Source organism: Molothrus aeneus, chromosome 5 (genome assembly GCF_037042795.1).
Source record: "Molothrus aeneus isolate 106 chromosome 5, BPBGC_Maene_1.0, whole genome shotgun sequence".
Lineage (NCBI taxonomy): Eukaryota > Metazoa > Chordata > Aves > Passeriformes > Icteridae > Molothrus > Molothrus aeneus.
The window spans coordinates 13,029,240-13,056,176 of record NC_089650.1 but is presented as its reverse complement, the minus strand read 5'-3'; the positions used below and the strand labels follow the sequence as shown (position 1 = coordinate 13,056,176).

General features: G+C 40.1%; 1 protein-coding gene across 1 annotated transcript in view; it reads left to right on the top strand.

The window, feature by feature from the left end:
- Positions 1–26,937, top strand: part of PTN (pleiotrophin) — a 77,602-nt gene that overhangs the window by 25,419 nt on the left and 25,246 nt on the right. The gene's annotated exons all lie outside the window — the stretch shown is intronic.

Sequence of the window (26,937 nt, the reverse complement as noted above, 5' to 3'; positions counted from 1 at the left end):
AGAGGTATGCAAACTCAGGCCAGGGGGACCCCAGAAATAGGCCAGAGACAAAGTGAATGGAGAATAAAGGCATAGGAGGTCTTTTTACATGAGAGGTAGAATGAGGCAGTGCAGGGAGTGAGAGTGTAGAGTTTCTTTGTTAATAAGGAAGATATTGGCCTAGTTTAGCACACTCAGACTCTGTTTGGCAGCACACGAATAGGAGGAGAGCTGCTATTGTGTTTGTAATTGTGGCATTTGATGGGAGGTGTCCCTGCAGCTGCAGGATGGTGAGTTTGGTGCAGCATCACCTCAGAGAAAGGGTGCTGTGAGCTGCCTCAGGTGCTCCACTTGTACCAAGTGTACTGGCCAGTGAAGCAGGGCTATTCTCTTTTTCCTCTTAAGAGATTTGTGTCCTATTTTAATCTGCTTTTGTTGGTGAGATGTTTGTTTGGAGCAAATCTGCTCCAGCAGGATTGTAGGTTCTGTTATTCCTCTATTCCACTCACCTGAAACAAACAAAAAACCAAGACAATGGACAAAAAGCATAGAAATTTGTTTTGCTGCAGAGACTGGATTTATCTATTCTGCTATCTTTGATCTTCCTTTTCCAGGTACACTTTCCTTCATGTGACAGTCTCATAGTTTCACCCTCAAGGGTGTTGCCTTGCTCAGTCTTATTAAATTTCTTTGTATTTTTGTATCTGCCTGGAATATATTCTTCCCCTCTCTGTAGCAAACCCACTTGTTAATGTTGGCTCTGCCTTGAGAAGCTAGTGCTAAGAGGATGCTGACTTAATTGTGTGCTATCTGAGGAGTGAGAGTACACTGCCTTGCAGAAGCTGTAGTAGGACTGATTGGGTAAAGCACAAGCAGTTTTCTTTCCTGTCAAGCCATTTTGAGGATCAAAATGCAGGAATTCAGCATTTGCAAGCTGTAGTAATCATGCCTTCCATTTAGAGGTGTGTCTTGCTGAAGAGCAGACATGGCAGAACATGAAATCATAGGACTTTTGCCTCCCTACCTGGCTGGATGCTGATTGTAAAACTTGTTAGCATGGATGAGATGAGGAGAAGGGCATGTACTGTGTGTTATCTTAAAAGAGAGAGGGACAAGTGGTACTGAAGCAGCTTTTTGTTTGTAGGAACTAAGAGTAGCGACGTCGCCACTTCAGCAGCTGTCTCAGTCATGTGCAGCCACTGACATCCTGATAAAGTCCTGTGTCTGAAGGAACAATGTTCTTGCTCCTTCAAAGAGACCTAATTGCTTTGGAAGACAGCCTGGAGCTGCAGAGAAATTGCTCCTCTGCTGGTGGTTTGTACCAAAGTAACACTTTAGACTGCAAAGATTTTTAGGCATCCTGTGTGTCTTCTTTGGTCATGGAGCCAGGAAGCCAAAGTAGGCTAAATTTGGTTGGAAGCCACCTAAATCAGAATTGTCTTTGCTTTGGAGGCAAGTCCAAACCTCCAGTAAATGCAGAGGAATGGTTCAATGATTTGTGCAGTCTGGATGGTGTGAAGAGGTCCTGATCACATGAACTGTTTAAATACAGCTTCCCTGATACCTGTGAGGATGAATTGCTCCCAGGAATACTGGTAGGAGTGCCTTGGAATGGTCTGCTGTCAACTGGCCCCTGAAATGGCTTGAACTCCTGGGATGGTTTTGTTTCTTCCTGCCCTCAGTCTCCAGGCTTTTTCACTAAGAGTCCTGCTTTTTATTTCTAAGGTTATTTCTGGGTCAGTGAAGATGAAGATATAATCCTTGAGCCTTGTGAGGTAGTTACCTTAATCATCCAACCTTCTTCTGGCAGAAAGCTGCTTACAACAAGCCTGTGCTGTGGCAGGGAGAGAGGTGGAGTGAGAGGAAAGAGGGTGGCCTGGGTCACAGATCTGGAAATAGATGCTGGAAATCCCACTCTTCTGACGTAGAACTCCCATGGTTAAATCCCCTGACAGCTTCTGGCTTATGTAAATGTTTATATGAGGGGAAATCAAATTACTCCAATCTTCCAGCGGTTGAAAGTCTGACATCTACGGGTAATTGCTTTTCACTTAAATTCTATAAGGTTTAGTAGTAACAGTTATTAAATTCTGTGTTTCCATCCTTTGAAATCTTACAGGGTGCTTTTTTTTTAAAAGCCTAAAACTTAGTAAGTTCCGGTATGATTAAGCTGTCATCATCTTGGCTTGAGAAGACAATCTTCGTGAGGATTTATTTTTTCTCCATTTTCTTTGTTGAGTTTCAGGGCACACAAACTAATTGCCTGCTCTCAGGTGAGCTACTACCTCAGTTCCAGTGTCCTCATCCTGGCTGGCTGGGCTGAGCTTCATATTCAGAGACTTTCTGTATCAGCCTTCCTCCCCAATTCACAGCCTGCTTGTCCCTGTGTCTCCAGGCCCATCCCATTCCTGACTGTCATTTGCTTCCAAGTCCTTTCTTGCACCATCTGTTTTAGGCCTTTGCCATCTGTGTGACACAGTCCTCTACCCTGAAAGGGTTCAAAGTCTTTTCTTTGAGTGACAGAGTTGGGACTGATTCCTGTGCTCAGTGTATCTACCATACAGCTTTTGTGCCATCCCTGTCAGCTTTTGGGAACTTCTCATAAGGTTTCTGATAAGGTGAAATATGCAATATCTGTGTGCTAGGACTTGACTCTCTACCTTCAGGAATGAGTAAGACCTCAGGTCATGTGAAAATGCAGTTATGTGGTATATTTGCTTTTTAAATATATATTTAGAAGAATTAGTAGACAAGGGATACAGACAAATGTAAATCCAAGTCCTTGTCCACTTCTCACGGGGTTTCTTGTGACAGAATCGTGACTTTTCTCTTTTTCTGGAAAACTGCAAAACGGGCAAATGTTGACTCTGAAAAGATGAAGCAAATGATTACTGCTTTTCTTTGGTTTGTGCTGTTGTAGTGGGGGGGCAGATCAACGGGGTGAATCAGGAGCTGGCTCTCTGCCCTGACCCATCAGGAAACATGGTCTTAGGGGTAGAGCAGGGCTGGGGGGTAGAAGAGGCACTGGCTGTATTCCATCCTTTCCAAGGGCAGGCTGCAGTTACAGCCAGTCCTGTCCGTGTGGTAGTGAGGATGTATTGCAGGTTGCTGTGCATCAGAGCATCACAGTAACCAGCAGTGCTGCTCTGGGAATCTAGGAAGAGCATCAGACTAATTTTCTCATCACTTTTGGCTGATGTGATTAGCAGTCAAGGCTAATTACCTGCGGGAATGCTCCCTCTTGCCTCCCTGAATCCATACATGAGAAAGCTGGTGTTTTGATCCTTGGCAGTATAAACTGTTCTTCCTCCTTTCTGTCATAGATGAAGATATAAATATTAATGAATTTAAAACAGGGTAATGCTTCATCCTCTTTCCTCAACTTGTCTTCTTTCTGTGTTCTGTGTCATTTTGTTTCTCCTATTGCTAGAACAAGGAAAGACTGGGATGTTCTCAGAAGCAATTTCATATGCATACATCCATTATGCAAACAGATACAGGTTCTCTTTTTGTAGCAAAATATAAAAGCAGAAAAGAGCCGGCAGGTCTCAGTGTCACAAACTACCCAGAAGGGAAAACCTGAGATGGCAGGGCTGGATTTTGGTGTTTGAACCCTTGCCTCCTGTGCTGGCACGCATCACTGAAGGTGCCTTCAGCCTTAGTGAGCTAATTGCTCAGGAGTGGGATTGAGAATCATTAAGATTGATGATGTCCAGGGAGAATGAAGGGTGTATGGCTGAGATCCCTAAAGGCCTGCTGACTGAGTGGTAGCTTGGCTGCTGACGATTGTGTGGCTACAGTAATGCAAAAAGTTAATGAGATAACTTAGCTCCGAATGAGCCCTGTGAAGCCAGAGATTTCCAATATTCCAGCTACTCAGGATGGAGCTGAGCTGCAGTGATGTTTAGCTGTATTTAAACTTCTCTGCCATCTGAGAAGTTATTTTGTGAATCTAGGTGTCTCACACACCAGTCCCTTAGGACTGAATATGCAAGCACTTTCCTGATTAACCCTATCAGCAGAGTAAGTTGCCAGAAAAAAATAATGGAGTTTGTGAGATCCACACATTCATTAAAGGCAGCAAGTTCACTTAATGTGGATTTTTACTTTCTAAAGCATGCAGCCTTACAGAGTGATCTTGCAGTTTTAAATATGAGGAAAGATCCAATGCAGGGTCCATTGAATGTTTTGGGCTTTGTTTTGGCATGATTTTTTAAAAGATTATTATTATTTTTATTTTTGTAGAAACTGAGGTGGGAAGGGATGATGAATGCATGAAATTTTCCAGTACTTTAAGCTTTGTCTGTAAATGAAACAGTTTTTGCTCTGCTTTCTCTTGGCATGTGATGAACAATAACAAATAGCATAATTTTCAGAAAGTTTTGACAGTGGAAGGTGGTTCCTTGCCCTTCTGTCAGCATTACTCTTTCATTTTCCGAATTTCATAAGGATTTATGGTGCCACGAGGTCTGAGTTGAATGTAAGTCTTTCTGTTTCTGCTTGGACTGTGCTACCTTACTCATGCCTTATTGCAGTTGTAACGTGAACACAATCCTCATAGGTATTTTCTCTGATAGGGACTAAAAGTCAGTCTCAGGAAAGCTTAAATATGCTGCTTCTTTCAGGCAAGATATTTTGAAAACTACACTGGACTTTTTCTACCTTCTTGTTGGCAGTAATTTCCAAATGCAATCATTGGGTATAATTATAAAGAGAACAAACTATTTTTTCCCCCTTTTCCTATTGGCAACATTTAACTCAAAAGGAGGCTGCATGTTGCCAAAGTCCTCCCACTCCAGTCCTGTCCTGCAGGGACTCTGCATATTGCTTTGGAATGTGCCTAGACCTGTTGGGACACCCACACCCTGGGAGAGAAAGGAAGATCAGCCATTTGATAGTTTTCCTGCATTGATTTTCTGACATTGCTATGAAAGGTGTCAGGGATGTACTTTCACTATTATATTTGTGGCCATCTAAAACCTTGAAAATTCTTTTTTTTCCTCCATGGTTGTTCAGAACAGGGCAGTGGTCACATGAAGTTTTTTTTGCATTCTGATGTATCATCACCACCAAGCATTTTCCAATATAAAGCATGAATGGCTACTGTTGTGGAAGAAAAGGTCAATTTAATCAGTTAATCAAAAATACAATCAGTCATGATCCCAAAGATCAACAACAGTCTTAAGTAAAGTTTGTCTTCGTAACTTATGTTTTAAGCAGCAATGTGTTTGGGTTTGTTTTTCAGTTGTTTGGTTTTTTCATTTGAATGGTTGTGCTTTAGAATGTAAAGTAGGAAATGAACCTGAGTGTGACACAGAGAATTTTATATACGTTGCCTTGCACCTTGTATCACTTTGCTGAAATATTTGCCTTGGGGTTTACTCCCTCAGTCTTAAACTGGAGCAATCATCTGCATCACTGGCAGTAGTGACCACTGAGAGTTCCAAAACAATTGGTAATAACTGGTACTGTTTTGGAATTGTTGCATGTTTAGGTGTCTCCCATCATTACAAGAATGGTTTTATGGTTTGGCATGTTGCCCAGTCATTGGTTCAAGGTGAGTATAAAACATTAATGGATCATTTTCCTATTCATTTGAATGAGGATAGATAATTTAAAAAAAAACACACAAAGCTGTGAAAAATTGGGCTGATGCTGTGAATTGTGTTCTTTAATGTCTTCCTGGTCCATAAAAGTCAGTTTTGGCATCTAGGTAGACTTTGTAGTTAAGAATTGATTTCTAGATAATGTGAACCTTATCACCTTTCTTTTTTACTGTGTATATAATTCTTATCTTCCATCTGTCACCCTTTCAGTACATTCTTAGCAACTTCACTTAATGCTTTGATGTGTACCAATGCAGACCTTTAATCAATGTTAAATTTTCTACTTTGCACAGTTTGTAAGCTGAAATCACTAGATAATCAAACCTTGACCTGTGTTGCTAACTTATTTCTAGAGATTAAACAATGTAGGCTTTGGTTTTTTTTATTTCATGTGGCTGGGGTTGAAAATTTTTAAATTAAACCCCAGGCACTGCTCTTGGCAAGGCAGTACAGGGAGAAAAAAAGAAGCAGGAAAAGGCCAAAGTGCAGTTTGATACTTTGGAAATGCAGCACAATGAAAAGGTGAAATGTTATGGTGGCAAAATTTAATTAGCTGCAAGATAAGAGAAAACAAATCATGACATTTATTTTTGGGAAGAAGCCTCCCACAGAGAACTGTGAATACCTTGCAGGGAGAAACAGGCTGAAAGGGGCTGTTTAGAGTGCAGATATTCTCATTAAGCAATGAAGCAAGAAAGTATCTTTAGAAACTGAAGTTTTTATTGTTGTTGTTGTTATCACTATTAACTATACCACCCATGAAGAAAAGTGGGTTTCTACCGCAGCCTACTAGTGACATAACAGAGTTGGAATCCTAAGAAAACTGGGGATATTAGGGAATCCTAAAAAAACAGTCAGCTGCTTTTGCAGACTAGGTATTCCAGAGAGAATAAACTGACTGTATTTTTGGTGAAAGAGGAAAAATGAGTCAAATGGTAAATTGAGATTGAAATGAGAGAATAAGGTAGAGTGAAAAGGGGAAAGAATGGTGGGAAAAGCAAAGTAAGAAGAAACCAAATAAAGGACCACTTAAGAAGTGCAAGGGTAGACTCTGGAAATTAGTATAAATGGAAAAGAGCTTTCTTTTTGCACTTCCCTTTTATCTGAAACAGTATTTTGCTAATTCTTAGCTTCCTGTATATTAGTCTGAATTAGCAGATGTCCTGATTCTCTGGATGGGGTCCCATTCTGTACAGCATCAAGCTACAGGATGCAGAAGGCCCTGCTGTGTCTTTTAGATGATCAGCAAGAATAATAGCTGAGGAAATACAGAAATGGGATTTGTTGTCTTTATCTAGGTCATATGAGTACAATTAACCCATTGCAGGCAGCTGTGTTCAAATAAGTATTTTCATATATATGTGTGCCTATATACTTGTATATGTGTGTGCATTTGGTTGGTTATACCAAAAAGTCAGTTAGACAGGGAATAGTCAGAAAACTATAGATGATGAAAAGCAGGAACTGACAAAAAAAAAATTGCTTTCTATCATTGTGTTGCATCCAGTTTGCTCTTTGTCTTGGTTTAACCCCAGCTGGCAATTAAGTACGATGCAGCCAGTAGCTCACCTTTTTCTCTAGTTGGAAGGGGAGGATAATTGGGAAGAGGGTAAGACCCATGGGTTGAGATAAAAACAGTTTAAGAACTGAAACAGAATATAATACTTATAACAATAATAATAATTGTAATGAAAAGGGAGACAGCACAAAAGAGAGAAATAAAAAAAGAAATAAAACCCCAAGTCATGCACAAAGCAATAGTTCACTACCCACTGACTGATGCCCAGACAGTCCCTGAGCAGGGATAGGCTCCTCCTGGCCAATTTCTCCCAATTCTATATACTGAGCATGATATTCTGTGGTATGGGATAGCTCTTCAGTCAGCTGGGGTCAGCTGTCCTGTTTGTGTCCCCTCACAACTTCTTGTGCACCTCCAGCCTGCTGGCTGGCAGGGAAGGAGAAGCTGAGAAGTATAGACTTAGTATAAACACTACTTTGACTTAGTAGTCAAAGTAAACTTACTTGACTTAGTATAAACACTACTTTGCAACAAGTAAGCATCAGTGTGTTATCAACATTACTTGCATACTAAACCCAAAAAGCAGCACTGTACCAGCTACTAGGAAGAAAATTATCCCAGTCAAAAGCAGGAGATCCTTCCTCATTCTTGACACACTCATCCTCCATCAGTCCACGGACTCTGTATTCGTAGCTATGAAGAGACTGGAAATAGCCCTTGAGTTTTTATCAGGAGATGCCCAGAAAAGTTGGTAGAAGTTGCATATAGCAGGAATGCTGTGTGTTGGGTAACACCCCGTTGGATGTGACAGTCATGTGTGACTGACCACTCTTGTAGGTACCAGAATTCAGCCAGAGTTCACCTACAATTCAGTTTTGGCTTGTTTAGATGTTGTGTATCTGTGTGCAAGTCACTCTGCTGTACTTGGGCTCTGGGGGATGCATAATAGTCTGTGACTGTTGCTGTGCTGGGGAAGGGCTGAATAAGCCAACACAGCCCCTTGTCTGAAGCACTGCTAGCCCAGTGGGGAAAAAGATGCTTAGGATGAAGCATTCATTCACTATTTCATTCCTTATTTGGTGGCAGGATATTCCCCTATGGTAATTAGTACAGTGTTGGTTTAAAAATCATCCTCTCTGGCTCAGCCAGAGGCACCTTTTGCATGAGTAGACAGCTTAAAATCCAGCAGAGGGCAATGCTGTATTGCACCTATACAGCAGCTGCAGATGAATCTACCTCGAGGACCCTTGAGTTATCTTCCCTAATGAGAAATCATGCATTTAATTTGTGGCAGATTATACCAGCCTTGTGGTTGGGATTTTGCAGTAAAGTCCTGAGGCATTTCTGGAAAAATCACTCCCATTAGAGGTAGGTGTGTTGGCAGTATAAGGATGGGCTGATTACATTGCAGGTTTGAGCTGTGCAGAAATAAACTGGTAAAGACTTGTCATAACTTTTCACTAAAGCTGTCAAGAGTTAACATCCCTCACCTTTTCTTCTTTCCCTCCTCAGTACCCGCCCATTAACTTCAGCTATTGCAGTTTTATTAGGGCCTTTTGCCTCCATTGGTATTTCTTGCAAATTCACAAAAATGAAAAATGGCAAAACTCAGTAGTTAAAATAGACTGTGTTCTTGGGAGACTCATTGAAATGGAATTCCTTTTTTTACAGAAATTGTAAAAACCATGCATAGCACAACACTTTTCTGCTTATTAAACCTCTGGGAAGAAATTAGAAACAAAAGATCAATGGAAAGTACCATTTAGAGTTACAAATATATTCAGCTCTCTAATCCCTCATGAAGAGTATAAAGAGCAGTGGAAAGCTTACAAGGTCTGGTGCATTTCTAGACAGCTTCAATTTCAGAGGTTTATATGACACTGATTTCATTTGAGGTGGATGGCACTGCTGTTGTTTCAGGATTCTTGTGTGTGTAATTCTTCTCTAGCTGAAGAATCCAGAGCCTTTGGGAGCTCTTTGCTCTGACAAGGGTCCCTGGGCCCAGAGAGGAGCCCATGAAATTGGTCCTTCAGTCACACACTAACTTGTCTTTATTGCCACTCTGGAGGCTCACAGTAGTAGCACAGTCCCTGGAAAGCTGCTTTTGCCATGCTAGTCTCCAAATTCCTCAGTCAGCAGTAGCAGTAAAGAGTTTCAGTTAAGTTTATGGGAACAGAAACAAAAAGCGTTCACAAGGGATTCTGTCTTGAGTAAAGCATCTCTTTGAGAAGCCTTGTGTACTTTTCCTATCCTCCCAGGTCAGACAATTCTCTGGAGTAACCTGCAGAGAGGCTTGAAGCACCAATGGAGAAGGATTTCACTTTAGATGTCCAAAATGTGTATGTGTTTTTATCACACTTTGTATTTTTATCCTGTTGCTAACTCCAAAACAAGTCATCGGTGAATTCCGTATCTTGCAAGCCAGTTTGTTCTAGGGCACTAGCCACGCTTATTAGGATGCAGGGCAGAGAATCCATTTTCTGTGGTTTGCATATTTGATTATAATTGCAGAGAGCAGAGGAGAGGAGAGGGTGGAGGGGATGAGGATTTGTTTTGCTGGTGCTTACCCTCTAGGGTGGTAAGGATGGTGTGATATTGAGGGAGGATATATTGGAAGGGAAGGAACACAGTAATGCCTTACTAATTTGAACTGTGGGTGATACACCTTTTTGCATTTAAATATTGGGTCTTGAAGGATCCAACTTGTACAAAGAGAACTTGCTGGAGAGGAGCAGACAGATACTCCCCTTGCTTTGTCTGAGGGATTCATGCTGCTTCTCCTGTCCTGGGCAGGCACCACACAGAGACATCCAGCCTGGGAGCAGCAAAACACTGTGATTGATGGTTTTTACACCATTATTGTAAAGAACAGAAAATCAAGAATAAATTAAATTTTAAGGGATTTAGGATAGTGGATTACATGAGGGAGGTAGTTGTGAGTTTTTCAGTCACAAACCTTACAGTCTGGGAGTAATAACTAATCTCCAGACAAACTGTTTTTCTTAATTGATCTGTGCAGAAATGAAGATGACCTAAAATTCAAAGTCTGGAGCCAATCCCCTCACAAATTCAGTGTGTGTGTGGTTCCCTGAGTGAGACAGACTGCCTGCTGCTTTCCAGGAGAGCTGGAGTTCCTGGATCAGAGGTGTAAATCCCATGCTGTACAGATGAGTGTCTCAAGCTTCCTCCTCAGTAGGCACCAAACCCCTGGAGCAGCCAAGCTGTGTCCCAGGAGGAGGAGCTGTCTCAGGTGCTGTCCCCAGTCTGTTTCTACCCCAGTGAGAGCTTCAAGGTGGTTTTGGGTCCTGTCTGTCCCCACCAAATCAAGCCAGCCCCAGGAACAGGTGCTAAAAATTGATGAGAAAAAGATCTTTATTTGTGTAGTAAACAGCAGAGATACAAAGGCTGTAGATACAAAGGAGGATGAAGGTGAAAAGACTGCCATGGCATTTCTCTTCAGCGAGAACTAAAGCCTTCAAGTGTTGTTTATAAAACAAGCCTCAATATCCAGCTTTTCTCAAGTCTTTAGGAGTGCAAATATAGCTTGCAGCCAATGAAATTTCATTGTCTCTGCTCTGTGGCCAAGTAAGGGTTTTAATTATATATATTTTTTTAAGGACATTGGGACTGGGTCTCTGAATACCAAGTCCCGGCTGAGCATGAATTCAAATGACTGAGGCCTAAGCCCCTGATAATAAGGGTTTATTAAGGAAGCACTAACAGAGCTGAACTGGAGTGGACTGAATGGCTGAACTGAAATAATGGGATGCTTGTGGCAACCAGAAAATGATTGTTTATTGGCATAATCCCAGGACAAACTTCTGCCAAGAGCACAGGGTCTTTCCTTGCCAAGTTCTTCATATGGGGAAATACAGTACTGAATTTCTGCACGTATTAGCAGTGCAGAAGACTGGGAGGAGAAGTGGCAGTCTGCATGAGGGAGGGAAAAAATTGTACATCCCAAATGGTGTAAACACTGTGATCCCTAGAGCTCCACTCAGCAGCAGGCTCTAAAGAGACCACCTGGGTTTCAGCTTTAGGAACATGGTCTGAAAAACATGGGTTTGGCGATGGAGTTTTACCACTTCAATCTCTTAAGTATCCCCGCATGCATCATGCAGAGAGCAGAAAAATTTGGAACTTTTTCCTAAAAATCCTGCCTCTATGTTTGTTGAAGTGCTTACAAGCAGTTTCTTTCACTCATGACAAAGAGGACTGTTTTGCAACTCTGCTGGGAGATGCATTCTGAAGAAAATTCTGTTGAATAACACTTGGCAAATATTTTATTCACTGAGAAATGCAGTTACACAGTGTAGCTACACATGACTGCAGGTTAAGTTTAAAAGTTTATGGAATATCTGCTGTTCATGCAAGAAAGAAGAGAGGCTGCTGTATATCATACTGCCTTGCCCTTTTCTAGCAGTCTTTTGAATATGATATTTAGTGAGAGAGTCCTGATTCACATTATCTCTCTGTTGGGCTGGGAAATATTTTTCTTTTCAGCCCAAAACTGGCATATATGAATGCCATAAATATTGTCCTATGAGGCACTTTATAGTTGTAGCTTCCCATATCTCCTGTGCAAGCTAAACATGTGGTATAAAATACTTTAATATTCCCTAGGGCATAATAATCTCACCTTCTAGGAAAAAGCCTTGGAGGCCATCAGAAATACCTGTAGTAAAACAAGTTCTCTATATGAGTGATTGAGGTGCCTGCCTGAAAAATCTTTGAGCTGTAGCTAGGGCTATTTTGAGGAGAAGGAAACAGTAATCAGAACTACAGCTATTAATTACAGAAGACAGATATTCCAAGCTTTAAAATTTTATTTTTAAATTAAGCATAGCCATAAATGATTTTTCTCTTTCTTTCATTCTCTGCTTGCAAATTAGCACGAAGTTTGTGTGACTAACTCATTGTTCAAAGTGCCAAAGGGATGGTTCTCAAAGAGCTTCATCAACACAGCCTGGTTGCTGAAAACCAGTCTGGTTTGGAAAGATGTGGAAAATTATATTGTCTGGGGGAAAAAATCAATCAGTAGATCATCGAGAAATCTGAGCTTTTCTCAGCCTATAATTTTTTTTCTCTTTTTTACTTTTAGTTATTACTGCATTTGGATATGTAGCATAGATGCAACTTTAAAAAATTACATTATTTATGTGTTAATAAGAATTTGAATGAAACCTGCCTTTCAGCAGTATTTCAGCATCCTCCAGGCTGTAGCCTCCCTTTGGAGGTTAAAAATGCCAACTTCTTCCTTCCTAAATGCAACCTTATCGTTCTGGCATCTCCTGGCTGATTCTGTAAAACTGTGATGATACACATTAGTAGGACTTGTATCACACAAGTCTGTGCAGAATCTGGACATAATTCAAAAAAAAAAAAAAAGGAAACAAAAATGAACTAAAATACCTCTTTGGCCATTGTGGTTTGGAAAGACAACTCTGTAGAAAGCTTTTCACGTGTGACCTGTTGCATTTTTATTTATGTGAATTTTGAGTAAACTGAAAAGTAGTTCTCGGGTCATTTTGTTATTCTCAGCTTGCTATTAACTCCACCAAAGATGGTGGTCTTAAATGTCACTGTTTAATACATTTTTCTTTCTTTTTTTAAGTATCTAGTTCTCCAGTTTGGACTCTCAGTGTAACAATGGGTCTGGTTCTCCCCCTCTTAGCTGCTAAAGTCTCCAGTTGTCTCCCTAAGATTTTCTGTCTCCTACTTGCACATTGAATACTGAGATCTGTGGCAGATGCAAAATGGAGACAATGGGAACAGTGTGAAATGTGTATTTGCCTGCCACATTTTAAGAAGAGTTTCACCTTTGCGCTGCAAATTTTGCATTAGCAAGAAATTTCACTTTTCTGATTATAGTAGTATGATCTTGCCATCAAAGATTTTGTTAAATACATAATAGCATAAATAACTCCTCCAATTTTTTCCCCTTGTGGTGTTCTATGTTCTCCCAGTGCTAGAAATTATTCTTAGTATCAGAGACATAGGTGGAATAGAATATGTGTCTGGTTTTGGAAGAACATAACTTCCCTTAGGAGCTCTCAACTTCCAGTGGTTTGGTAAATGCTACCTTCCAGTTTAGAGAGAGGACTATTTATTTTATTTCATTTGTTTAAAAAGGGTTGTTTTAGTAGTCTTTAGAGAACTTAGCAACCTAAATCAGCCATGAGGTGTAGAAGAAGTGATAAGGATATTATCTTTAAAAATGTGTGTACAAGGGTAAAGGAACAGAGAGGAAGGGAGCATTTTCTGTGATTGGAGAAAATGAGACTTGGAAGGGGAATTTAAAGGATAGAGTGAAATGGTGTCCCTCAATTTAGAGCAGGGATGTCAGATGACAAGAATTTTTCATTTGAATGGAATTTCTTAATTTTTCCACAACTTTCTACCAGATAAGGATGATAACAGAGAAGACAAATCATCCATGAAGATGTGTCCCCACCCTGCTTGGGTAGATGACAATAGACTTTTAAAGAATTGAATGTATTTTGACCTGTTGCATTGCTGGAATGTAGCTGAGGCACAGTGTCCTTTCAATATTAATACAGACTGCAGCTTTACTCTGTAGCTACCAAAATTTTGCTGCAAGTATGCAGCTCTGTATTGACTTCCAAAATAGAAAGGTTTTTATAGAAAGTAACAAAAAACCTCAACTGTTCAAAAGCCAAAAAGGCTGCACTGAAGTCTCACCTCAGGTAAGTTGCATGCTGTACAACTTCATCCTCTATCATCTGAAATGATATAGCTACAGTTTCATTTGACATTTTTTACCTTGGATAAAAAAATGAAACTTATTCCAGTAAGGTAAGAGACTGGACAGGGACAACTCTGTCTTCCTGGGCATATTTAAAAGTGGGATTTTTTTGTCTAGGATGTTTCCCTCATTAAGGGAAAGACTATTTTCTCTGAAAAAAGTTCTCTCTGTCACACTCATCTTTTGGATAATTACAAGTAAGTTGATTTATGCCTATAAACTTCAGTTTCTGTTCTGCCAAGTGATGTTGATTGTACTTTCCTTCCTTCCACTGGCTTTCTTGTTTCTAGGACACAAGAAATCTCCCATGGATGGAGGCACTATGTTGTGGTGCTGACACCATCAGTGAACATCCTGAAGCTGCTTCACTGCAGCTGTGAAAAGGTTGTTCCTTTCTAGCCCTGATAAGGTCATGGTGAGCTTTGGCCTGTCTCCAATAACTGAAAAGGAAATGGCAGTGCATCCCAACTCATTTTTGCTACTGTTAAATTATATGATGAATGCTCTTGCATGAATTTGAGGGAGGGTCCAACTTAGTTGCTAAAATTGCACTGGGATAAGTGAGGCAGTTCCTGAAGTTCTAGCTAAGTGGGAAGGGCTGTGAGGAACCTGACAGGAGGTTGTGGCAAGGTCAGGGTCAGTCTCTTTTCCCAAGTAGCAGGTGATAGGATGAGCAGAAATGGCCTCAAGTTGCACCAGGGGAGGTTTAGATGGAATATTACAAAATATTTCTTCACTGAGGGGGCTGTCAAGCACTGGAACAGGCTGCCCAGGGTAGTGGTTGAGTCATCATCCCTGTCACGTGAAGATGTGGCACTGAGAGTCGCACCTGGATTAGTGGTGGTCTTGGCAGTCTAGGTTGATGGTTGAACTTGATGATTTGAAAGGTATTTCCAACCTAAAATATTCAATGTTTCTATGAGTCAATTGCAGAACATGAGGTCTGGGCTTTTGGCTTTATTTGCTGACTGGTGTCACACTGGAGGGCATTTATGCCTTGGAGATGCTGTTTGCTGACTGCAGAGATAACATGCCACACAGCTGCTGCCCTCTGCTCACTGTTTCTGGAAGAGAAGGATTTAAATACACATTCTAGCCCTGTGTCACAACAAGGCTGAGACATAGATTTCATTTCACATAGCCTTTGTTTCAGTTTATTTAATTTTCTCCTAATTCATTTTTGCATAGCTGTCCCAATGCCCTGGTGTTTGTCACTTGAAGCAAAGAGACAATTTCTCTGAAAAAAAAAAAAGTATAAATAGAGCCCTTTGGAAAGATTAATAGAGAGCATTGGTGAGAGGCTCTGTGCTTTCAGGTTAGATAGTTTTCTGTCTGTACTGCATATTTTGGAATGTCATCTGAAGGGACAAACAACAAAGAAGACAGAGTCATACTGAATAAATGAAATAAAATGGGTTATTTTCTTTATGGGTATGGCCTATTTCCCAGAGCCTGATTTGAAGATTAAAAGAAACCAACCAAACAACCTCTAGTAAAAATTCTCCAACCTGACAGTCATCTCAGGCAAATCAAAACTCAAATATTTGCCAAAATTTGTTTACTTTTGAGGAAAGGTAGTTATCAAAGATAAGGGGGTTCTGCTGAGTCTGGCAGCTTTCCTTTAGCAGCCTGCTGAGCCACTGGGAGTTTCACAGTGTTCCTGCTGCTCTTCTCTGCTTGAGGGAGTCTGGCTACCCTGCTCAAAACCTGGAACCATGGAGGCATGAGATGCAGGAAAGTAGAGCAAGCTGCAGCTGATGCTGGCTAATAAAATTATCCCCTCTTCACATAATCATTTTTATTATGGGTTTCTCAGTGTTCTTTTAAGGGAGGCAAGTGCTATTATCCCTGTTCCATAGATGCTGAAGTGAGGATAGTGACAGATGCTGTGATTTGCCTACTGCCATTGAGCTGAAAATGTCTTCATTGGGGCAGAGGGAGAAAATGAAAATAAAAATACAGTGGAGGCATCTGTTTGGCTTGTACAGTACAGCTGTTCATTATGCAAATCATGTCACAGCTTAAACAGCTCTCAAACCATGATTTATTCACAATGGTGGTGTGACCACCGGGACTGTGGTGATATCAAAGTACATTTGCACATGGTTTGTGTCCTCACAGTATCAGTAATAATCTTTGGCTCTGGACCCAGTTACAAATATTGCTCCTTGATTGCTCCTTTTTTTTTCCCTTCCTGACTGTGATACCCACAGAGTGTTGTTACAACTGCAATGGACAGGAAAATGGGGCTTCATAAGCTTGCTCTGTTCCAATAAATGAATTTATATGAGTAAAGAAAACTTTCTTTTGGATAGACAGGGAGAGTGAGAGAATCTTTTCTACATTCTGTTCAGCAAGTTAATGGGAATATGCCCCTCCTTTTTCTAACATTTTTCAGAAGGTACCCAAATTAATCTCTGGTAAATGATAACACATTAGGTAGTCAAGGAGGTGTCAGCAATATTCTCTATATCTTTATTACAGAAGGCTCTCTGTAATAGTATTTATTTGCCCTTTTCTGGTCTTGTAGTGTCATGGTAGTGGAGTAGTTGATATCTGGTCACTTATCAGAGTTTGAAAAACCATGAAAAAATTCTTTGCATTTTAAATCTCAGCCAACCAGAACGTCATTAGGAAGAGCAAACCCACTGGTAGTCTGAGGTGTGAAAAGAGGCAGAAAGAATAACTACTAAGAGCCTGTTTTCCTTCTGCTATCATGAAGTAATTGCATCTTTTGCACCTTGGGAGAGCAGAGGTGAAAGGGAATAGAGAGAGAGGATTTAGCAGTCACTGTGGTACTCCTGACCACAGCAAGAGGAGAGAAACGGTGATGCACAGCATGCACAGGAGAGTTCAGTCAGAAACTTGGCCTCTCTGTCACTGAAACAAAAACCTTTGGAGGGAATGGAAGTCCTGTGGTCTTCCTGGTGAGCAGATCCAGGAGTGTCTAATCTTTAGTCCTGGAGAAATGAAAGTCTAAGAAACCCACTGAGATTTTGTTGATACTGAGATGACAGCAGTGATTGTTGTGGAAAGAGCAGGGAGGGGAAAAAATTACAGTAACAAGTGGCTTAAAATGTCTTTTTCAGTTAAGATTTGGAAATATAGTAGAATGAAGTGAAATATGAGTTGGTTTGGGTTTTTGTTTTGTTTCTCCAGCCTCACAGCTGGAGCAGTAGGAGTGGGAGGTCAATAGAAGAGGAAGTTGCAGAACTGTATTAGTTATCAATTCAGACTTGCTCAGACCCACAAAGAGCAAAAGAGGAAGAAAATGTGTGGACTGTGGATGAGAACAAAATAAGAGCTCAGGGAATGAGAGGAAACTGATTTCAACAGCAATGTCCATTTCAAAAATCTATTTTCTAAGACAATTTTTGAAGTCCAGGGCTAAGAAAATGATCTCTGTACACTCACAGGGGACCAGCAGAAAAAATAGCAACCATCCCTTTTGCATTAAAAGAATATAATGCTTTTTTTGAAAGCACAGCATGTTTTTTCATCCCTTTATAGACATGGCTGGTTTCTTAACATCAGTTTATGATACTGAATGGGTCTTTTTGTTGTTGTTGCTAGGTTGTTAGTTGGGTATTTTCTCTATTATTACTCTTTGGAAGTATTAGATGTGTTCCCTAAGCTTTCTGAAAAATAAAAGCACTTTTTAAAAATCTCATATTGGAGGTCTGGAAAGAGAGAAGCATAACATTTTTTAATCCCCTTGAAAGTTTTGACCATTTCCACTCCAGATTTTTAATTCTCTTACCTTTTAATCAAGGTGCTGCCTGTTGTGTTTGTTTAGCACTATGTTTCCACTTACTACACTTTTCCTTTGAGGTAGGAACTATTTGCTTTATATGCTTTATGAACTTTTGCATTATGTCTTGTTCACAACTGTACTGCATGAATGCTAAATTTTGACCCCTGAAAATGCCACCTTTTATAAGTGATTCATTATTCTTTGATTAGATAAAAGAAGGGTCCTTTGTATAGCTTGTGTATAATTATTTTCCCATTTATTGTTTATTTATTTTTTTAAATGGAAGGGAATGCAGTTGTATAGTAGTGAGCTTATAAAAACACACATAAATTTGTTTTAATTAATAAGAATGCTTTCAAAGACTTACTGTCCTGTGGAAACTGATGCTCTCCCATGGAACATTTTGGAAAAATGAAAGAAATGTTCCATCTGTATTTGTTTGTACCGTCCATTTTCTTGAGTCTTGCACCAGTATAAATTATGCTCAGCATTTAAAGGCAGAACTCATGTACCTAGGGGTGTCTGTTATCAAGTTGAACTATTCATTTGAGTCTGGGGAATTAGAAATATAAAATATCCCCAGTATGTGTATTTGCCTTAGCCTGATGTGAGAGACAAATATGCAATCAGCTAAGCAAATATCAAAGACTAGGGGAACTGTTATCCACAAATGAACTAATTAGTTTATTTACTTGAACAAAACTAGATGAGATGTGTTAATAGGTCCTTGTTTTTTGCCTTTTTTTTTTGTGCGTTTGCATGTTAGTAATTTTCTTCAGGCACGTAACTCTTGGTTCCCTACTTCTTTTTATGGCATTGCCATAATTCCCTGGCCTCATTGCTCATTTTTCTGGCCCTTAATAATGTCCATGTTGAAAAGAGAATATAGAATTGGTTGCATGTTGAAAAATGTCATCCCCCGCACTGCAATTTTTGAAGTGAAGTGTTTGCCTTGGGCTTATCAGAAGGGTCATGCTATGATTTTTTTTCCCTTTTTACCTAACTGTTTAATTCTTGCTTGTTCTTATGGCGCTCTGTGCTGTAGCTGAGCATAAATGCTAGTTTAAAAAATACAGAAGGTTTTTCAAATATAATTTCAGCCTTCTAGAGCTTTCTCACATCTCCCTGGCTGATCTGGAGCCACAAACAGATAGTTACACTCAATTTTATGTTTTTCAAATTTGCCACTGTACTGCAAAATAAATTGCTGCTTACCCAACTCTTTCCAGCACTGGCTCACCTTGAAGCAATTGCCTCTTCCCTGCCAGCTGCTGCTTGGCAGCTTTTCCTCTCCTGTGTGGAGGGAGAGCATTGCTGGAGCTGCTTCCATGTGTGATGGTCCCTCTCTCTACCCCCAAGTGGAAGCAAGGTAGAGGAAGGAAAGAAGAAAAGCTGAAAAGTAGCTGCTAGTTGAATTTCTCTAATTAATTCTCTTATCATTTTCCCAGACAGGATGACCAGTCAGCTGCACTGGGTTGTGTGTTTTGAAATGGGGACCTTGAAGGCTGTTGGTGGGGTGCTGGCTCTGCTCCAGGGCTGAAGTGCAGGGAGCTTATTTTCAGTTTCCTGCATAGCTTTGAACTGTCTTGTTAGCACACAGGTTCAGAGTACTGGTGTCCGGTGTTTGGAGTAAGCGATGGAGCTGCCAAAATTTCATTGCTATGGGCCAAGGGGAAACCAAGCCTTCTCAGAAAAGTCACAGAAGTATGAGAAATGAGCACACAGGTTTTGCTTTGGGCAGAAATGCAGGGGCTGCAGGTCTCTGAATAAATATGGGGGAGTGTTTGATACACTGACCAACCCACGCACACCTACCTACCCAAGTGTAAAATATAATTTCATTTATTACTTTGTCAAAAGAAGAAAACTCAGTGTTTCATCATTTTCATAGTAGGTTTTCTTTTAAAAAATCATTCTGAAAGATCACTGTTGTTATAAATGAGATTAAGACATGTTTTTTAGCCAGAGAGAGACCATTTGGCTAAACAGTCAGTTATTATAATTAAAGATCCTTTCTTTCTTTGAATCTTGGTTCAGTCTTGGACTTAGATCACTAAGGCTATAGTAATAGTTTTAAATGAACACAGGATTTCTTTGGTCTGTGAAGGTGTGATAAAATGATGGAGACTCAAGATTTTGAGCTCTGAGAAGAGTTTGGTGAGCTTTACCCTTAAAAATGTATACAGAGAAAGGTATGTGATATCTATGTCTGCTTTTCATACTCAGGAAAGGAAAAGTAAGGTAAATAAAGATATTGCATTGGATAAAGGAATGACACTACAATGGCAGGGTAGACGAGGCAAAGAACTAAATTAGATTATAAACCACAGTAGAAAGCAGTTAAGGAGAAGTTGCAAACTGAAATACATTTGGGTGAGAACAGAGAGAAATATCAGGTGTGGGTGGCCTGGGAAATTAGTTGGAGAAGCCGGGAAGAGGTGTAATAGTTGCAAGTGAAAATTATTGGGTTAGCCCCCACAGACTCTGTAGTGGTAGTCATGACTGGTTAAGAGAAGTTGAAGGTCCAGAAAAGGTTCCAAAAAGAGAGAAACCACAGCAAAGGAAATATAGCTGGAAATTTAAGATATACACTAAGTAAATTAATAAAAGCAAGCTATTGGTATACTTGTTTTGTTCAGCCTGGAGAAGAAACTGAGGGGAGACCGCAATGTGGTCTTCAATGAGGGGAAGTGGAGGGGCAGGCACCAAGACAAGATACTGCATGTATCTTCCCTCTCGTGATCAGGGACAGGACTCAACAAAACAGCCTGAAGTTGGTTGGAAGAGGTTTAGGTTGGATAACCAGGATGAAGTTTTTCCCTCGGAGGCTGGTTGGGCACTGAACAGGTTCCTCAGGGAAGTGGTGTCAGCACCAAGCCTGACAGAGCTCAGGAAGTGTTTGGATGATTTTCCTGGGCACAGGGTGTCATTCTTGGGGTGTCCTGTGCAGGGCCGGGTGGACTCGATGGTCCTGATGGGTCTTTCCCAAGTCAGCACACTCTGTGATTCTGTGATACATAAGGCAGTCAGGTGAATCTTATCTTGGAGGAGGATGGAAAAACATCTGCTAGCTTTGTGTCTCCCAAAGTTGGATGTAGATAACTTGTGTGATTATGCACAGGTAAAATAGAAGGAGATCTTTCATAACAGAAAGATTTATCGTTCACAACTTAAATTAGAAGGCAAAAAGTGCTAATAGTAATAGGTGCTAAAATGTATTGATGTGATTTCTTTACCACCTAATATAGAACTCTAAAGAGCTGAGCTATTTTAGAATTTGATTCAGTATGATCTTATATCTCATCTTAAAGTTTATCCCTAAAAATAACCATTTTCATCAAGTGTTAGCAAGCTGATTTGCTTTATGTTGCATAGGAGCATGACTATAGATCTGCTTAAAGTTTTAAATTTTAAAAGTTGGCTTTTGTGAAATTAAGTAAACTGGTGATGTGTGTTGGACTGATGCAAATTTTTTTAATAAAGGACTGATTAAGATTTATTTCTATCAAGCTAGAAATAAAATTGATATTTGTTTCCTCAAGAAAAAGAGTGGGGGAGAAAGCTGTAGAGCAGAATTCCATACCTAACTGGGTATCAGCCCACTGAAGTGCTATTGTGAGCTTGCAGAAATTTTAAAAAATGGCTGTGATCATCCTATAAAGTAGTGTCTTAAGAGTCCAAACACAGAAGATTGCTGAGACTCACCAAAAACTAAGCTGGCTTAAATCTTGCAAGGGCAACGAAGAGCAAATCTAGATTTTTAATTTTATTTCCCTACTAGTGTAAATAAAGACAACAAAGGAAATGTGTATGTGTGTGAAGGAAGAGGGAAGATGCTACAGCTGGAAGATTATGGCTCATAAAGGTCTGGCTCCAGAAGCATGCTAGCTTTTGCCTCAGTTCTCCATGTGGGAGATCAGGTGGGACATAGGGGCATGCAGCAGGTGGTGAATGAGATAAAGACCTGCAGAAGCAAAAGACTCTTCAAGTGCGATTCTTCAAGTGTTTCTGAGGTAAAACTCCCATGAGCTAACTGCTCTTAATGTCTCTTTTACAGAGAAAACTTGTGTTTCCATCTCTGACCACTGTAAAAAATGGCATGTGACATTTCAGATTCATTAAGACCATTAAACCATGGATCAAATTTTATTTCCTGCTGTTGTACAACTGCAGTTTAGCAAATAAAATATTTACATTTAAGAAGAGGGAAAGAAGTAGATCCAGGTAGCTGCAGACATCTGCCCTCAATGGACTGCAAAGTAGAGCACATTTTGAATAGGAGAATAATTTAAGAACTGGAATTAAATATTAAGTTTCATTAAACACAGCATGTGTTTACTGAAAGGAGATTGATGTCCCAAACTAGCTCATTTAAAAACTGATTTTGTAGATGTGACTAATCTGGCACTAATCAAACTGTAATTTATTAAAGTATTTGTTGTGGGACTTGATGAGAAATTATTCATTCAAGCAGGAAAAAAGAAGGATTAATGCAAAAGTTAGTTCTAAAGTGGACAGAGAGTTTAAAGAGGACTCAAATTGAACAGTGTTTTGAAGAAAAATAATGGGTTGCAGGAACTTCTTATCTGCACCTGGGATGCATTTTTATTCATGGTCATGGGATGAAAATAATAGTGTGTGAATCTGGGAGTCATAGCTCAAAATATTGTTTACTGCAGAAGAGGAGCCATACCTTTTATATAGTTATATTAAGCCAAACATTTATTGTTAGTATAATTTAAATCTTAATGGTTTAATCCAAGGATTGTTATTAGTGCAGATGTAATTATTGCAGAAAAAGATTATATCTATGCAGGTGTTGTAATAATGTTAACAACAATGCCACCACCAGTTAAATTGTTAAAAATACACTTAGATTCAACTGCTTTTCCTGATGTTATGCTGACCCTTCCCCTGCTCTTCTTGGCCCTCAGGTTGGTGATTTCATGGTGTGGGTGGTAGAGATTGTTATGGTGACCTGCTATCCTCTGGAGTCCTTGTCCAGGAGGATGTTCATGTTGCTGTTTCCTTGCTCTAGGATCAGCCTGGGGTTGAGGTTTTTTTTAAGGTTGGCTAGCATGCTTTGATACCTTTCTCTCTCTTTATTGGTCTGCAGTCTTGTTATATCCAAACTTCCTAGAGATTACATCTTTTAGGTATATTGGAAACTATTTCTGCTTTCTCTTTCCTACCCCTGTATCCAGTTTTGTCCAGGTCTGTGTCTGAATTTCTTCATCTGACCTTGGGACAGATGTTTATAGCAAGTGTTAGTGTCTCTGTTGATAAGCTGGTGCCCCATCTCATATCTTCCACATCTCTATTCCTCTGCACTGTATCCTGTGTCTCCCCTTCTCAAGGCCTTTGCTAACATACCAGCCCTGCAATTCTTTATAAGATATTATCATAATAGAGTCAGAAAACCTGTGTGGCTCCATACAGTGACAAAGAAAAGTAAATCAAATCAGCCACAGCTGGTTGGTCAATTAGAAGAAATGCTGTTGCAGCTAAAGCAAACATGACAAAGCTGTGGACAGGCCAAGGAATGCTCAGAAAGGGCAAATCCCATCAAGCCTTGGTCCAGAGCCCTGGGAAACTCACTCCAGAGCCCATGGCCCATCATTAGCAATGGCAATACCTTCAGTCTTGCTATAGATGCAGCTTAACAGTATCATCAACGCAGCTGGTGTTTGGCACATTATACTGGAAAAGCTGGAGGATATGGACAGGTTGTTATAATAATGTGAGAAGACCTGATTGTTCAGAGTGGTAGATTGCACTCATGTGGACTAATAATGAAATATTTGCTTATGTAATCTGGGACCTTGCCAGTTGCTTTGTAAAGAACAGATGAAGGGAAGGGTTTGTGCATTAAAGTTATTAACAGCAAAAAAAGCCACCTATAAAAGGCATATATGATCCTGGGATGTGTTGCATATGCCAGCTTCAGTCAGGCTAAGAAAAATAAACTCTTTCTTACCAATAGAGCTTCATCCAAAGTTTTCTGCTTTGTTCTGAATGCTTGTGTTCAGCAAAGACTTGTTCAGATTCAGGAGTACCTGGGTGTGAGCTAATTGTCTTAAGTGCAGATTGAGTCACTCTGGCAAGCTTGACTGGTCTAGCAGAGATCCAGAGGTCTAAGAAGAACAGCATGGAAATGCCTGTGCTGCCTTGGGTTGCCCACTTCAGTGGAATTGTAAAATCAGGCTGGGGCTAGTGTGGCATTCAGATTGGGAGGCTCAAGCTCGGCTCAAAAAGTCCCTTAAACTGCAGCCATGGAGTGATTTCTGCCTTATTCTCTTTCTGAGGCTCAACATATAATTGAAACCTGGATGGATGGTTGATTAAGCCATTAATTCTCTGATTTCTTGCCATTTTAAAATTTTCCTTTCATTTTTTACTCCAAGCAGAGATTGACTGTGAAATCAACTGTGAGCCTGAAGTAATTCTTACGCCTTATTGTTGCTGCCAGAAGCTGCTTGCTATGGTGTATGTCAACTGGTCTTCAATTCTCCCTTCATTTTACACTTCATGCTTTTTTAACACTCTCTGGTTTAGTGTTTAACTATCATTAACCACTTCTCTCTCCTCTCTTTCCTGTTTTGGTGCTCTTTATGTGATTGCTCACACTCTTTTTCTTCATGTTGTTCCAACTTCCCATTTAAACTGTTCTAAATCTCTTTCTCTCTCTTTACCTTTTCTCTCTTCTGAAGTTTCCTGTAGCAGCCCACGTCTCAAAAATCTCTTTTCTTTCTTTCACTTTTATCTTTGTCTTTCTTAGGCTGTAAATACCTCTGCCATTTGTTTAAATGTTGCCACCTTGCTCTGTTTAGGGGCTGTCATACAGGATTTTAGAGATGCTTTCCTCTCATGGCACATGATTTACTTGTTACCCTTGGTGTAGCCAGAGGGCTCATTACAAAAATCAAAATATCCAGGAGGAGTCCATTTTGTATATAGTGTAACACTTTTTGTGTCATTGCTGTTACCAGTTCTGGCATTTCTTTAAATCAATGGTTGAACAGAAAATGTTATCAAAGAATCTAATAAAAAGGAAGAACTGTCACCTTTGAATTTTGAAAAAGTAAACCAAACAAGACACAGTTATTGTCAGTAGAATATATCGTTTGCAGAAACAAGTCTGGGCTGGTGACTTTTTATCTTAATCTATCTTTTACCTGCCAACTAAAATATTTGCAAGAAAAACTGAACATTGGACTCACATACTTGCTGGTAGATGGCATTTTCTAGCCTTTTGGAAAAAAACCCTACTATTTTGTGAGTACTACATATGGGCTGCTTGTAATTTTGTGAGAGCACCCACCTTTGCTGTTTACCATTGCAAAACAGTTAAATGGTTTTCTGTGGTTGTATTGGTTACATCATCTTCGAGGTGTTGGTGTGGCGTGAGGCAAAGTCTCCATTTGTACAACATGGCTTTTCACTTGTGGGTAGAGGAAAGGCACTTCAGGAAGCAGCCTGGGTCTCTGCAGAGAGACAAAATATCTATATCTCTGCAGGTTTAGTGTTTGCATTAGACATTTGGCAAGTGTTTTGGCTGTAGGGGAGTCTTGAGTCTTAGGAAAACATGCTATATTAAGGCTCTGTGGGGTTTTGTTTATAGGGCTTCTGGAATGTTTCAGACTCCAAAACCAAACTATTCTCCCCATCTGTTTTGCTGAAAAGAATGTCAGTCTGATTTAAATTTGAGTCCCTTTCAACTTAATATGAGGCAGCTTCCCTAGTAACAATTATCCATGACTCCCAGTGACTGGGGAGCCTCTGGGGTATGTGTGACCACATCCCAGGTCCCTGGGGTGGGCAGCAGGGATGTAGGAGGCAGGGCCAAAACTGTGACCATCTCTGGTATTTGGTGGCATCCTGCAGAGTGAAACCACGAGTGCTGCCTTTGCTTCAGCTTCTGACACCCAGCAGACAGTGACTTGAGATAGGAGAATGTTTGTATCTCCTGCTATACGTGTTTCCATGAAATTAACTCTCTCCTTCAACAAAGGATTCTGGGAAGCTGATCAGAAGAGATGAAGTGAGAAGACAAATTATAGTGAAAATGGGGTGTTAGGGGACGTGCAGTGCTACTGGTGGGGAAGCTCCCCCAAAGGAAAGCAACGGAGTGTGGAGTTTGATTTTTAAATAGTACAGCAACTGTGTTTGAATCATAGAATGGTTTGGATTGGAAGGGACCTTGAGGATCATTTAATTCCAACCCCCTTCCATGGGCTGGGACACCTTTTTGCTCAGCACTCCATCCAACTTAGCCTTGCACACTTCCAGGGATAAGGCTTTCACAACTTCCTTGGATAACCTGTTCAGTGCCTCATCACGGTCACAGTAAAGATTTTTTCCCTAATATCTAATCTAACCCTACTCTCAATTTGAATTAATTCCTCTTTGTTCTGTCACTACATGCTCCTCTCTTCACCTTTCTCAGGAGCTCCCTTTAGGTCCTGGAAGTCTGCAATTAGGTCACCCAAGCCTTCTCTTTCTTAGGCTGCACAAACACAATTCTCTCAGTCTTTCCTCGTGAAAGAGGTGCTCATTTGATTATGGAAAAGCAATTTTAAGTAAGCTGGGCTAAAAGGCAGGTTGCATATTTAGTTTTTAATTGCTTTTTTAATGTTTTTTTTAATTTATCTATTTCATTTATTTTATTACTTTTCTGTGAAACATGAGAGGCTCTGAGTGGAAACATGCAGCAGAAGAAAAGGAAAAACAAACCCAAGCTCTCTGGCAACTCACGTGCTCTACTCTGGGCTCTGAGTTTGCTGGAAACAATGGTGGTGCTTTCTTCTTCTTCATGGGAAATGATACTTTCTTTTGAAGTAAATGAAACTGGTCCTAATGACAGCTCTTTCAGACATTTGAATGCCAGGCCTCTTGCAGTCTTCAAATGAACTTTATTTCAACACAGCTATTAAGTTGTCTCATCTGACTTCTAGAATGATATTAAAGCCAGATACTTTAAAGTCTCCATGTTTGGGATTCCTCTCCTGTTTTCCATGTCAGTTACAATTATGTTGCATTTGACCAAGAGGTTGCCAGCAGAGAATACTGAGGAGTGCCAAATTAAATTTCAAATACATTTTGTTCTTTGTTCATGTTGAGAAATATTTCTCCTCCACGGCTGCTGTGCTCAGCAGAATGAGATCAGGCTGCCATTAAACTCTCTGTAAATATCAGTCTAGTTAAAGACTGTCTTAGTGGCACTGTTACCCCTCCTCTGAAGGGTGGTGTAACATGAACATCATGGGTCCTGGTTTGAAGAAAAACAAAACAAAAAAATTGGAGAAACCTTCCT